General features: G+C 42.4%; 1 non-coding gene across 1 annotated transcript; it reads left to right on the forward strand.

Annotated features, from left to right (window-relative positions):
• The first annotated feature begins 3,555 nt into the window (after nt 1–3,555).
• Nucleotides 3,556–3,661, forward strand: LOC122049933. The gene has a single exon (XR_006131173.1). It is a non-coding gene; the product is annotated as a small nucleolar RNA R71 (small nucleolar RNA).
• The last annotated feature ends 8,580 nt before the right edge of the window (nt 3,662–12,241 follow it).

A 12,241-nucleotide genomic window follows, 5' to 3' on the forward strand; every position in this document is an offset into this window, starting at 1 on the left:
AAAAGAATTTTAAAATTAAGTTTTAAAGATTTTGAAATTAAGTTGTAAAATAATTTTGAAATTAAGTTTTAAAAAGATTTTGAAATTAAGTTTTAAAATAATTTTGAAAAGATTTTAAAGAGATTTTTAAAATAATTTTAATTTAGAAATTTTAAGTTTCTTAGTCATTTCACCCGATCTAAGTTTTCAATCAGGTAATCCTATAATTGTTGTGAGATGAATTGAGGTTCAAATTAAGGGTTTGGTTTAACTTTGTGTTAGATTCAGGTTTAGCTTTGGGTTCAACAAGTAAGCATTCTTTGGATAAACTTCTGGGCTATGGTGAGTCACAAGGAACTCATTAAAGTAACCATGCCTTCGAGATTTCCCAAATAGTCCTACCCATTGAACTTAATACTAAACTTTGGTCTAACTAGTTAGGATCCATTTAAGGGTAGCTTCAGTCAGTTCCACTTGGCCAAATGCACCAGGTCGAAGCCATATCTTCCTAGACATGCGATGCCCAAGCTTCCCTAACGTACTATCATCCAAAAACTTCACCAGTACCGTTGGTTAAGTTAAACCTAATCCATTTTAATCTAACCTTAATTACCCTGCCAGGTAATCTACTCTTGTTTACCCTTATCGGGTGGATTAATTTCGGAGGTGCCAGCTATTCTGGAGCCTCCTCCTAGGTTATTGATTTACGTTTTATTAAGTTAAGTAAATAAAAGGTACTTGATTATAACTTGGTTTGTACTGTTTAAGTTTTACTTTAGATTTATAACCCAAGTCTAGATTTCGTGATTTGACTAAATTATTAACAATCTTCTCTAATTTATCAACTTTATCTTTTAAAATATTATTTTGTATTTCTACTTTTCTAAGAGTTAATTTCTTATTTTTATTTGAATTAATTTTGTTCATTACATTATTAGCATGCATATCTAATTTTGAAGAGAAATCTATACTAGAGCAAGCAGGATTAGTTAAGCTAGTGCGATCATGTGTTGCAAAAACTGGATTTTCATATAATGTAAATGTACTAACCGTGATTTCTCCCTCTGGATTCTTGGGTCTTTTTTCTGGGCATTGTCTTTTGCAGTGACTCATTAGTTTGCATTTGGAGCATTTGATGTATTTCTTCCCTCTCCTGATCATTTTCTCCTTCTCCTCCGATTGTGCCGGTCGAGTCTTACGAGTGGGGCAGTCGTTTCTATAGTGCCCTCTCTCCCTACACTTAAAACAGATTATGAGAGATTTACAATTTGAATTTACAATTTTACCTTTTAGATCCGTGATAGGATCCTCCCCCTTGACTGTTGTCATTTCAAATTCTGACTCAGATTTAGATATCTCATCTTCGGCCATCAGTGCTATGATTTTTCTGAGTCTGGTTCGGAGGTTGACTCTGAGGATTCAATTTCAAATTCGGACTCAGGTTCTATTCGATCTTCTAACTCTGAAGGGATCTCATAAAGCTTGAGCACTTTCTCCCAAAGCTCCTTAGCATTGTTGAACTTTCCAACTCGATCAAGATCTGAATTTGTTAGTCCGCACAGGAGAATGTAAGTTGCTTTTGCATTTGCCTCGAATGCCCTTATTGTTTGTGCATCCCACTTGTCACAGGTGATGAGTACACCTTCTTTGGTGGGAAGAGTGAATCCAATATGGACTATGGTCCATATTTCTGCTTCGGTCTTTAATTGATGCTTCACCTGGTCTTTCCAGTATCTGTGGTTCTCGTCAGACAGCAGTGGTAGGCATGTGGAGTTGTACCCATCTTCGTAGGCCATTAGAAGGAATCTCGCAAAATAAACACAATAAAACTTGTTCCAAGACTTGGTCTTGGATTAGTAGTGCGGGAGAGAAATAAAAATAGTAATTCAGGAATTTCGAGAGAAAATAATAAAATATTATTAAAATATTATAAAAAATATTACTACAAATTTTTGAAAACGTAATATTTTGTTAATTCCAACCAATGGTGAAAAGATGAAAATGGATTTTTTGAAAACAGTTTTGGAGGGAAAAAAACGAAAGGCGTAAGGTTATATTTTCAACCTATACAAACGACAAAGCTACAAAAAATGCTTGAATGGTGGTTGCACCAGTTCAAAGCGACACCGCTCTAATACCAATTGTTGGATCGAGACGCGCTAGAGGGGGGGGTGAATAGCGCTCGTGGCTATTTCGTTCGGTTATCAAAAAACTATCGGAGTTAAAACGTGCAGCGGAATAAGCGGAAATAAAATAAAGAGACAACACAAAGAGACAGGTCGATTTTACTTCGTTCGGAGCCTAAGTCGACTCCTACTCGAAGGCCCGCGATCCTTGATCGCTTCCGGTGGGCAACAACTATAAGCTCGTTCAAAGATTACAATTATGAGTACGAATAAAAGCTATCAAAAATTATACCGACAACACGAATTGCTAATTCTGAAGCTTCAGGTCGTCGGGCACTTGTAGTAGCGTTTCGGAGCGTCTTTTGGAGCAGCATGTTGATGAGAGATCACTTAGAATTCGTTGTCTTGAAGCTGCACCTCAACCCTCCTTTTATATGCGGTTCCGGGCGCCTGGATCCCTTCCGGGCGCTTGGAGTATGACGTGGCCAACCAACCAGGATGCTCCACATGGCGAAGTCGCGCAGGGGATAGAATTTGGTCCCGGGCGCCCGGACAGCCTTTTTCCAGCAGGTTCCTCACCTGCAAACAAAGGTTAGTCTGAGCAAAATACCCTGCAAGACAATGTTAGAATCTGATAAAACACAGTAAGTAATAATTGACAGTCTTTGGACTGTCCGAGTCTGACTTTGGATTTCCATCCGGAAACCCTAGGTCGACCCGACGCCTACTATTCCCTCTGCGGGGAACGCGTCCTCACCTACTCCACTCAGGAGATTTACCTGTTGCCAGTCCGGTCCTCCAGACCGACTGGACTTTCCGCCTAGGGTTACCACCCCCTAGGACCTAGGGTTACCGCCCCCTAGGGTTTTTCTCCACCTAGGGTTACCGCCCCCTAGGACCTAAGGTTGCCCCCCTTAGGATTTTCCTTCACCTAGGGTTACCGCCCCCTAGGACCTAAGGTTACCCCCCTTAGGATTTTCCTTCACCTAGGGTTACCACCCCCTAGGACCTAAGGTTACCCCCCCTTAGGATTTTCCCTTGCCTAACCGCAGTTAGGACTTTCCTGAAACCTTATTTAACCACGTTAGATAACAAGGAATCTTAACTTTGAATCCCTTTGCCATTATCAAAACTGAGGTTCGATCGTCGGATGCTTACTGCACCAACAATATTTTCAAATTTCGTTGTAAGAGCGTCCAATTTTGCAGACAAAAGAGTGACTGCATCTACATCAAACTTCCCTGATGCTTTAATTGTTGGGTTTACAGAAGAATAGCCACCACTTCTTTCATTTGCCCATTGATGATGATTTTGTGCTACACTGTCAATAATTTCTTCAGCTTCATCTAAACTTTTATTCATAAGTGCCCCTCCAGCAGCTGAATCAAGGGACACTTTGGTATGATAGTTGATACCATTGTAAAAAGTGTGCAACACTAACCATCTTTCCAACCCATGATGTGGGCATTGTCTGAGCATACTATTATATCTATCCCATGCTTCAAAAAGATATTCTGAGTCAGTTTGCTTGAAGCTTGCAATTAAATTCCTCATATGAGCTGTTTTGCTTGGTGGATAGAATTTATCAAGAAACTGTTGCTCACACTGCTCCCAAGTGGTGATGCTATTAGGGGCCAAAGAATTCAGCCATTGCTTTGCCCTATCTCTTAAGGAAAACCCAAATAATAACAATCTAACTGCTTCTGAAGGAACTCCATTCATTTCATGGTATCACATATTTCATAAAAGACCTCTAAGTGTTGATTGGGGTCTTCATGAGGTCCTCCACCAAATTGGTTCTGCTGCACCATAGATATAATTACGGGTTTGATTTCAAAGTTATTAGCTTCCACTGGAGGTCTTGAAATACTAGATCGAAAACCTCTTGCATAAGGTGCTGCATAATCCTTGAGTGGTCTATTCGCCATGTTCAAATGTTCCTGTTCTTCAATTTGCCTTTGCAGAATTCTTCTTTTATGGAAAGTCCTGTCAATCTCAGGGTCAAAAGGAAAGAATTCCCCAGCAAAGTTAGATCTTCGCATACACAAGAACAAGATAGCAAATGACAATTCAACAGAAAAAGAAAAATAAGAGAATCAGAAATGCAAAATTGAATTTGTACAAAAAGAATTAACAAGAAGTAAGAGTTATACAAGAAAGTAAAAACAGAAATCTAATGATTAGTTACAACTATGCAATATGAAAGGAAAACAAATGTTATGTTTAGTCTAACTCAATTGATAATTCCTAATGTTATAGCGCAGTCCCCGGCAACGGCGCCAAAAACTTGTCACGCTCCGCAAGTGTACGGAAATGTCACAAGTAATATAAAAGATTATCGTATCCACAAGGACTGGAATAAGCACTAGAAATGTCTCAATGCGAATTAGCTAAACAACTATCCAATCGTTTCAAATGCAAAGTGAAGGTAAACAAATCTAATATTATAGATCAACAAACAAGAGTTTAGTGTTTTGAGTTATGATAAGGGAGATTCTAGGAGTTTCGGTTTCTTTGTAAGATTTCTTGAATGTAAATGGTTCACCACTTCTTATCCCTCAATTGCCAAACACTTGTAGAAAGTTGCCAGTTCTCTCTTGCAATAGATAACCGGCTAAGCACTGAGAAATGTATCTAAATATGATCAATTAGACGTGAACTTACGTTGTCCTTACACAGAAGCGCACCTATTACTATGCCTTCCTCGGATATCAACATAGAAGCCCACAACTTATTAATCTATCAAGATACAAGAAACTAATCACAAAATCCATTCTACTCTCTTGAATATTCCTATTTCCTCTTCAAGATTATCTCTCAAACGTCCTTACACGGGCTTGCACCTGTCACGTGGATCCCTCGGATGATCGAGTGAGAGTTTATCTTTACAAAGTCCACAAGAAATCCAAACAATCAATCAAGAATGAGAATTAAGTACAAATCACCATTAATCACTCAAGATCTAATTGATACAAGCAAGACAATGTCATTGAAACAAGAAAATGGCAAATCCACAAGAGATTACATCAATCCATCATACAAATACTCCCTTAATCCTAGAATACAAGATCTACTCCATGAATCGAGGAAGAATATCCGAAGAAATGAAGATTACAAGCATTCCTTAAATCCCCAATCCAAGAAACCAAAAAAAGGGGGAAAGAGAAAATTTATCTACGAAGAAGCCTCGTCTTCGGATCCAATCCTCGCTCCGGAGTCGAAATCGTCAAGAACTCTCTTAGAATCGCCTAGAAATCCTCCCAAGAGTGGGAGGAAACCACCAAATCTTGCCTTCTCCCAAAGGGGGAGAGATCCCTTTTCAATTCATGAAGGAGGGTTTAAATAGAGGAGGGAATCGGGCGCCACACGGCCATGTCCAGTTCCTTCTCTACCAAAGCTGCACGACCGTGTGACTCACACGGCCAGGACCCTTCTGCTCTCTGGAAATGCTACACGGTCGTGTGGTGCACACGACCACAGCCTGCTTGGTTTCTGGAAACCTCACACGGCCGTGTAGATCCACACGGCCATGTAAGGCTTCTGCTCTGGTTGGCTTCAAATCTTGACACGGCCGTGTGAGGTTCACACGGCCATGTCATCTTCCTCTTCTGTTGGTGCCAAACTCCACACGGCCTGAGCTCCATACCAGTGCAGGGTCGTGTGAGGTACACGGTACCAGTGCAGGGTCGTGTGAGGTACACGGCCTGGTGCTTTCTCCCTTTGTTTCCTCCAAGGCTTTCCCAAAGATGTAGATTCTTCACCAAATCGACTCCTGTGTACAGAAAATGCACAAAAAGTAGATCTCCGAACCAAAAGAGTAAATATGCTAAAAAGAAAGCTGGAAGTATAAAAATGCATAGATCAAGCATGCTCAAAGTATGTAAATGTGCGTAAAAACATGCATAAAGAGTATATAATCTACGCACATCAGAGAGAGAGAGAGAGAGAGAGAGAGAGAGTTGGATTAGAAAGCTCAAACTCGACCTAAAATTCCTTAACCAAAATTTGACTCATTAACCTCTTGGTTTGGTTCACAACCAAAACAACTCAATTTTAAACCAAACCAATTTGGTTCATAACTAAACTAAATATGGTCTAACTCTTCCATAAGAGATGTGATCCATCTGCACTTCTATTGTGAGATCTCGGAAAATTTAATTAATAGGGTTATTTGGAAAATAGCCTTATAATATTTTTCCGGAATTTTTAGGAATTTTCTGGGAATTATTCGGTGTTCGTACGACGGGTTTTGAGGGGATTAAGTTCGGGCGCAGATAAAGCCTGTTTGGGATACCCGTTTAAGTGAGGAAATGTTTTTAATATATAAATTCTTTTTCCTTATTTCCTCTCCTAAAACGCCAATTGCCCGAACCCTCTCCTTCCCCGATCTCCCCTCTCTGCCTTCTCTGTTCTCTCTCGCGGACGGGCGACGACGACGGAAGCAAGGCTTCAACTCCGGCGATCTTTCTTCGCCGGCATCATCTCCGATTGAGCTTAGGCCGGCTGGCATTTCCCTCTCCGGCCCGCAGCATAGCGTCGTGTCTCTTCTCATGCCTGCCTACCGAGCCCTAGTTCTTGTTTCGGCGCTGGATTGAGCTCAGATCCGGCCGATGCCTTTCATCCCCGGGCTGTGGACACTCGCATCCCCTTGTGCCGATCATTGATGCCACTGGACCAAGCGAGATCCACTTGATCGCCGGCGTGAAGGGGTAATTAGGGCTTCAAGGGTAAGCAATCGAATCTTCTTTCTCGCTGTGGTTGCGTTCTTGTTGCACTCCATGCCCTAGATCCATCACCGGTGCATTGCCCCTTCGGATCATTGGTGCTGGATTTTCATCCTATCCGATGATCTTGATCCTCATTTTTCTTTGTGGCTGAACTAGGTCACGGATTGGAGACGTTGGGTATTAGTGAGTTGTGCTTGGGCTGTCGAGCAGAGATCAAAGGGGTTGATGCTTGATCAATAATCTCCCTGCTTGATTCTTTCTTGATCCGAATTGTGGAGTGGAATCCAACACCTTGCTGTTCTGTGGACTTTTGGTTCGGCAGCCACCCATCCATCAGTGTTCCCTTGATCCAGAATCAACTCGGCAGCAACCCATCCATCAGTATTCCCTTGATCCAGAATCAACAGCAGCTGGATTGAGGTATGGTATAGTGAGGTTGATACATAATTAGTTATGTGTTGAATTAGGTATGATCAGTGGTTGTTTGTGATTAGATCTATTTGCTTAGATTAGTCTAATGGAATGATTAGGTTAAGTGTGATTGATTAGTTATTTATGTGTAGGTTTGATTGGAGGTTGTAATTGGTTAGTTGATTGTGATTAGATATAATTGTTTGAATTAATCTAATGGGGTAATTAGGGTTAGGGTAATTAACCCTAATTAACGGTTAGATTTAAATTAGGTAGGTTGCGATGATTTGATTAGGGTTTTTCCCTAATTTGTTATTAGGGATTTTATTTAGCTATTCTTTTGGATTTAGCTAAATAAAATATTTATATGTGTTTGACGTAGGACGCTGATTCGAGACGGGCGTCTCGACTTCATATTTGGATTGTACCTTCTATTTGAGGCGGGTACCCTTTGACTTATCTTTTGATACCGTCTTATGATATGTATAGTTTATATATAGTTACTAGTGATAGATGGTAAATTTATTTCTTCCCTGGTCTTAGCTTAGTTGATACCTATCACATGCTTCTACTGTTAGATGCTTTACATTAGTCTGGTTTACTTTTATCTCTTGCCATGTGTATATGTGTTCGTGGTTATGGTTACTTATAGTGCTTATCTACCCATGATTAGATGCTGGAGATACTTGTTATATATTGTTGGATTCATGTTGTTTATATCTCTGTTATATATCTGCGTTTACCTGTTTGGCACCTACGTATATGGAGGAGGATGCGTTCAGGTATGACATACTGTAGCCGCATGCACCATACCGCATGATTGCATGCTGGGCGATGGACGACTCCATTATTGTTGAGCTCGTCGGCCGGCTACATGAGGGCCTGCACACAACGTGTCTACTGCATGGGTAGTGGCACAGCACTCAGGGTGTGTATGGCAGGTTGCTCGGTGGTGCACCGCCGGGGTGCTCATGGGTAGCACGATACAGCGGGGTTGCAGCCGTATCGGGAGTTGAGAGCATTACGCTCCCTCACTATGTTTGAGGTAGGAGGATAGGTGTACTCCGACAGTATCCCGTCCACTCGGTCACTCTTCAGGGGTAGTGACGGCAGAGTGCACGGTGTCACAGCCCTACCCACGCGGTCTCACCATTGTGTGTGAGATACTGACTGGCGTCAGGGGTGACCATGTCATATTGCATCATATGCACAGATTGCATTTATTGTGATTGTTGCATATTGGATGATGCACTTGGGTGACTGCATATGATTGACATGCATACAGGATACATACGTATTTGTTCTGACTATCTTTATCTGTGTATGTCCACAGTCATTCTCCCAAGCCTCGTAGGTGAGTACAGTTTATTTCAGTTATACATTTCTTATTATTCTTGCTGTAAACTGTATTACATGCTTCTGGTTACTCATTACAGTTTATTCAGCTATGCATACCTGTTATATTGTTAGGAGACTGTACTGTAGGTCCTATGGTTTAGGAGACTGTACCTTAGGATATTACTGGTAGTTATATGTTGCTTTACATATCTATTGGAGTACCTGCTGAGTTCTTTGAACTCACCTCGTTGTTACTATTTTTCTGGTTGAGGCCGTCAGGAGAGATTCCAGTCGCTAGCCCCTTTGTCGCGAGGATTTCTAGATATCAGTTTCTGTATTCGCTTTTATACGTGTACTTGTGATGTGGGTTTGTATTGTGGACTTTATATCGAACATTCGGGTTTGTTACTTCGTTTTCCGCTGTGAATATTTCATTACTTCGTGGATTTCGTTTCTTCGTTGTAGTAGAGTAGGATGTGTACGTATATCTTCGTTGATTTCTATATCATCTTTTCGTTATATAACTGCGTGGATTGTTCATATTATATCTGTGTAGAAATGTTGAATATAACTGCGTGGATTGTTTACTATTTGTGTGTATTGTTCCGGCCGAGTGTGGCCGAGGTATAGATATATGTATACTGAGATTCATATTGTCACCCGTACAGGGGAGATGCTGCCGAAATTTCTTCGGACAGGGACTACCTGGGGCGTGACAATTTATTTGGTATCAGAGCTAGGCTCCAATTTCGAATTTTTGTGTCCTGGAGTTTGCGAGCGTATCTGGATTTTTGGGATTTTATCTGATACCAATTTATTTGGTATCAGAGCAAGGTACACGATACTTGCTCTTCATTTTAGATTTTCGAGGTTTATCTGATACCAATTTATTTGGTATCAGAGCTAAATTTTTCATTTAGCTTGGATATTTCGGTATTTCGGATTGTACGAGTTTCCGTCGATTTTATCGTTTCGGGATTCCGAGGTATTTTGACGAAGTTTTATTGGTTCTATTTTGGGCTAAGCAGCGACAGGATATCTCTAGACGGCAAATAGGTAATTTAGGTAATTTTTCAGTTCTTATACCTGTAGTGATATCTGGGTAACATTTCCTTACAGATATGCCACCTACACGTGTACTGGCACCGAGACGTGGGCGGCCACATAAGAGGCCGTTAGATTCTCCTGAGACAGAGTCTTCAGAGAGGTCTGCTAGGGCTGAGCCTGCCCGTCAGGGGCAGACTCCTCCGGTCATTGTGGGTACGTCTGCGTATCAGATCCCGATAGTTCCGACGTCAGAGGTACCTACCTCGACTGTACCACCAGTGGTACCACCGTCGGTATATTCAGCACCTCCCCCATCAGCTGTACCCGCAGAGTACCCGACACCCTCTCTAGCTGTGCCTGCTAACGCGTACTCGGCACCGCAGACACATGTGCTGATTACTACATATTCGGCACCAGTACCGGCAGCACCGGCTGTTTCTTACCCGGTACCACCCACCGTACCTGTAGTGGCCCCTACATATGTCTACTCAGTAGTTCTTCCATCAGTACTACCCATAGGAGCAGTCCCAGTGGTTCTGCCCAGTGCTGCAGTGATTCCCACTGACATAGTTACAGCACGTGCACGGATCCCAGCCTTAGCAGAGTCGGCGAAGAGCCGATTCACATTATTCCGCGGAGAGACTGCCAGTCCTGGATTGAGACTATGGAGCGGACATTCTTTTACATGGCCTGCTCCGAGTGGGAGAAGGCCGAGCTGGCTGCTTACCACCTGCGAGATGGGGCAGAGATCTGGTGGGACACACAACGCTCCATTATAGGCGACCAGCATATTACCTGGACGAGATTTAGGGAGGCATTCGAGAGTCAGTATTTTCCCCGAGCATATCAGATGACTCTTCGGCAGGATTTTCTTAGTCTGCGGCAGAATAACCGCTCAGTGATGGAGTATAATACTGAATTTAATCGGTTGACCAGATTCTGTCCTGAGTTAGTTGCCGATGACAGATCTCGTATGCTTCAGTTTGTCCAGGGACTGGACGGGCATCTTCAGCTGAAGATTTCTGGTTTTGGTAGTTCATTATACACAAAGGCACTGGATAGAGCTCTTATGATTGAGTCTACTCATCAGAGAGTGAAAGCAAACAAGAAGAGGAAGCAGACTGATCAGACCTCCGGACAGATCCAGCAGCCACAGACTACGGGACAGCAGCAGAGCAGTCGCACTCAGACAGGTCAGGGTACTTCTGGGTCATCTGGATGACTCCAGAAGTCAGGACGATCTTCATCAGGACGTTCCCGGTCTTCTCAGCAGAACCGAAAACAACCCGTCTGTGACCCTCACTGTATCCTATGCGGATCCCGAGACCACATCACCTCTGCGTATACCCTGGGACAACCAGTTTGCTATTATTGCAAACTGCCTGGTCACATGAGTCGAAACTGTTCACTGAAGGCTCAGCATGTAGCTTTTGGGATTTTTGTTCCGGGAGGACAGTTTGGTCAGTCCGGGACTCAGCGGGGCGGACCGAAAGCCCAATCTTCGCATCGTCAGCAGAAGATAGCTCCCCCTGTAGCAGCTGCATATGCCATGCATGGGCAGGAGCATTCCGGTGTTCTTGTGGAGAACCCCACGATATGCCGCCTTAGTGTTCTCCAGTACTATTCGTCAAGAAGAAGGATGATACTCTAAGATTGTGCATCGATTATAGGCAGTTGAATGCAGTGACTATCAGAAATAAGTACCCCTTGCCACGGATTGAGGATTTATTTGATCAGCTTAGAGATACATTAGTGTATTCCAAGATTGATCTGCGGTCTGGATATCATCAGCTGAGAGTCAGAGATTTTGATATTCAGAAGACAGCATTCCGCACCAGATACGGACATTACGAGTTTTTAGTAATGCCATTTGGGCTTACCAATGCTCCTGTAGTATTTATGGATTTGATGAACCGTATCTTTTTGGAGTATTTAGATCAGTTTGTGATTGTGTTTATCGATGACATATTGATCTATTCACGTTCCAAGGAGGAACATGCGCAACACCTTCGCATAGTCCTGGAGACTCTTCGACGACATCATATGTATGTGAAGTTCAGCAAGTATGCATTTTGGCTTCCCTCAGTTGGTTTTCTGGGACATGTGGTGTCTAGCCGAGGTATTTCAGTAGATCCTCAGAAGATCGAGGCTATCACCAGCTGGGAGCAGCCGAAATCAGTCCAGGAGATTCGCAGTTTCTTGGGATTGGCTGGATATTATAGACGATTTGTTGAGGGTTTCTCCAGTATTGCTATGCCGCTGTCACGTCTGACTAGCAAAGGCGTGAAGTTCACGTGGTCAGAGGCTTGTGAGACCAGCTTTCAGGAGCTGAAGCGGAGATTAGTATCAGTACCAGTCTTGGTTTTACCTTCTGGTAATGACAGATTAGAAAGCAGCATCTCTTGGGGCTTGGTTGATGTTTAGCACAGTAGGGTAGTCTCCTATGCTTCTCGTCGGTTGAAGGAGCATGAGAAGAACTACCAAGTACATGATTTTAGCCGCTATTATTTTGCTTTGAAGATTTGGCGACATCATCTTTATTGTATTACTTTTGAGATTCTTCGATCATAAGAGTCTCAAATATATTTTCACAGAAGGAACTCAATCTCCGAG

This window comes from Zingiber officinale, chromosome 2B (assembly GCF_018446385.1).
Source record: "Zingiber officinale cultivar Zhangliang chromosome 2B, Zo_v1.1, whole genome shotgun sequence".
In the NCBI taxonomy this organism is placed as follows: Eukaryota; Viridiplantae; Streptophyta; class Magnoliopsida; order Zingiberales; family Zingiberaceae; genus Zingiber; species Zingiber officinale.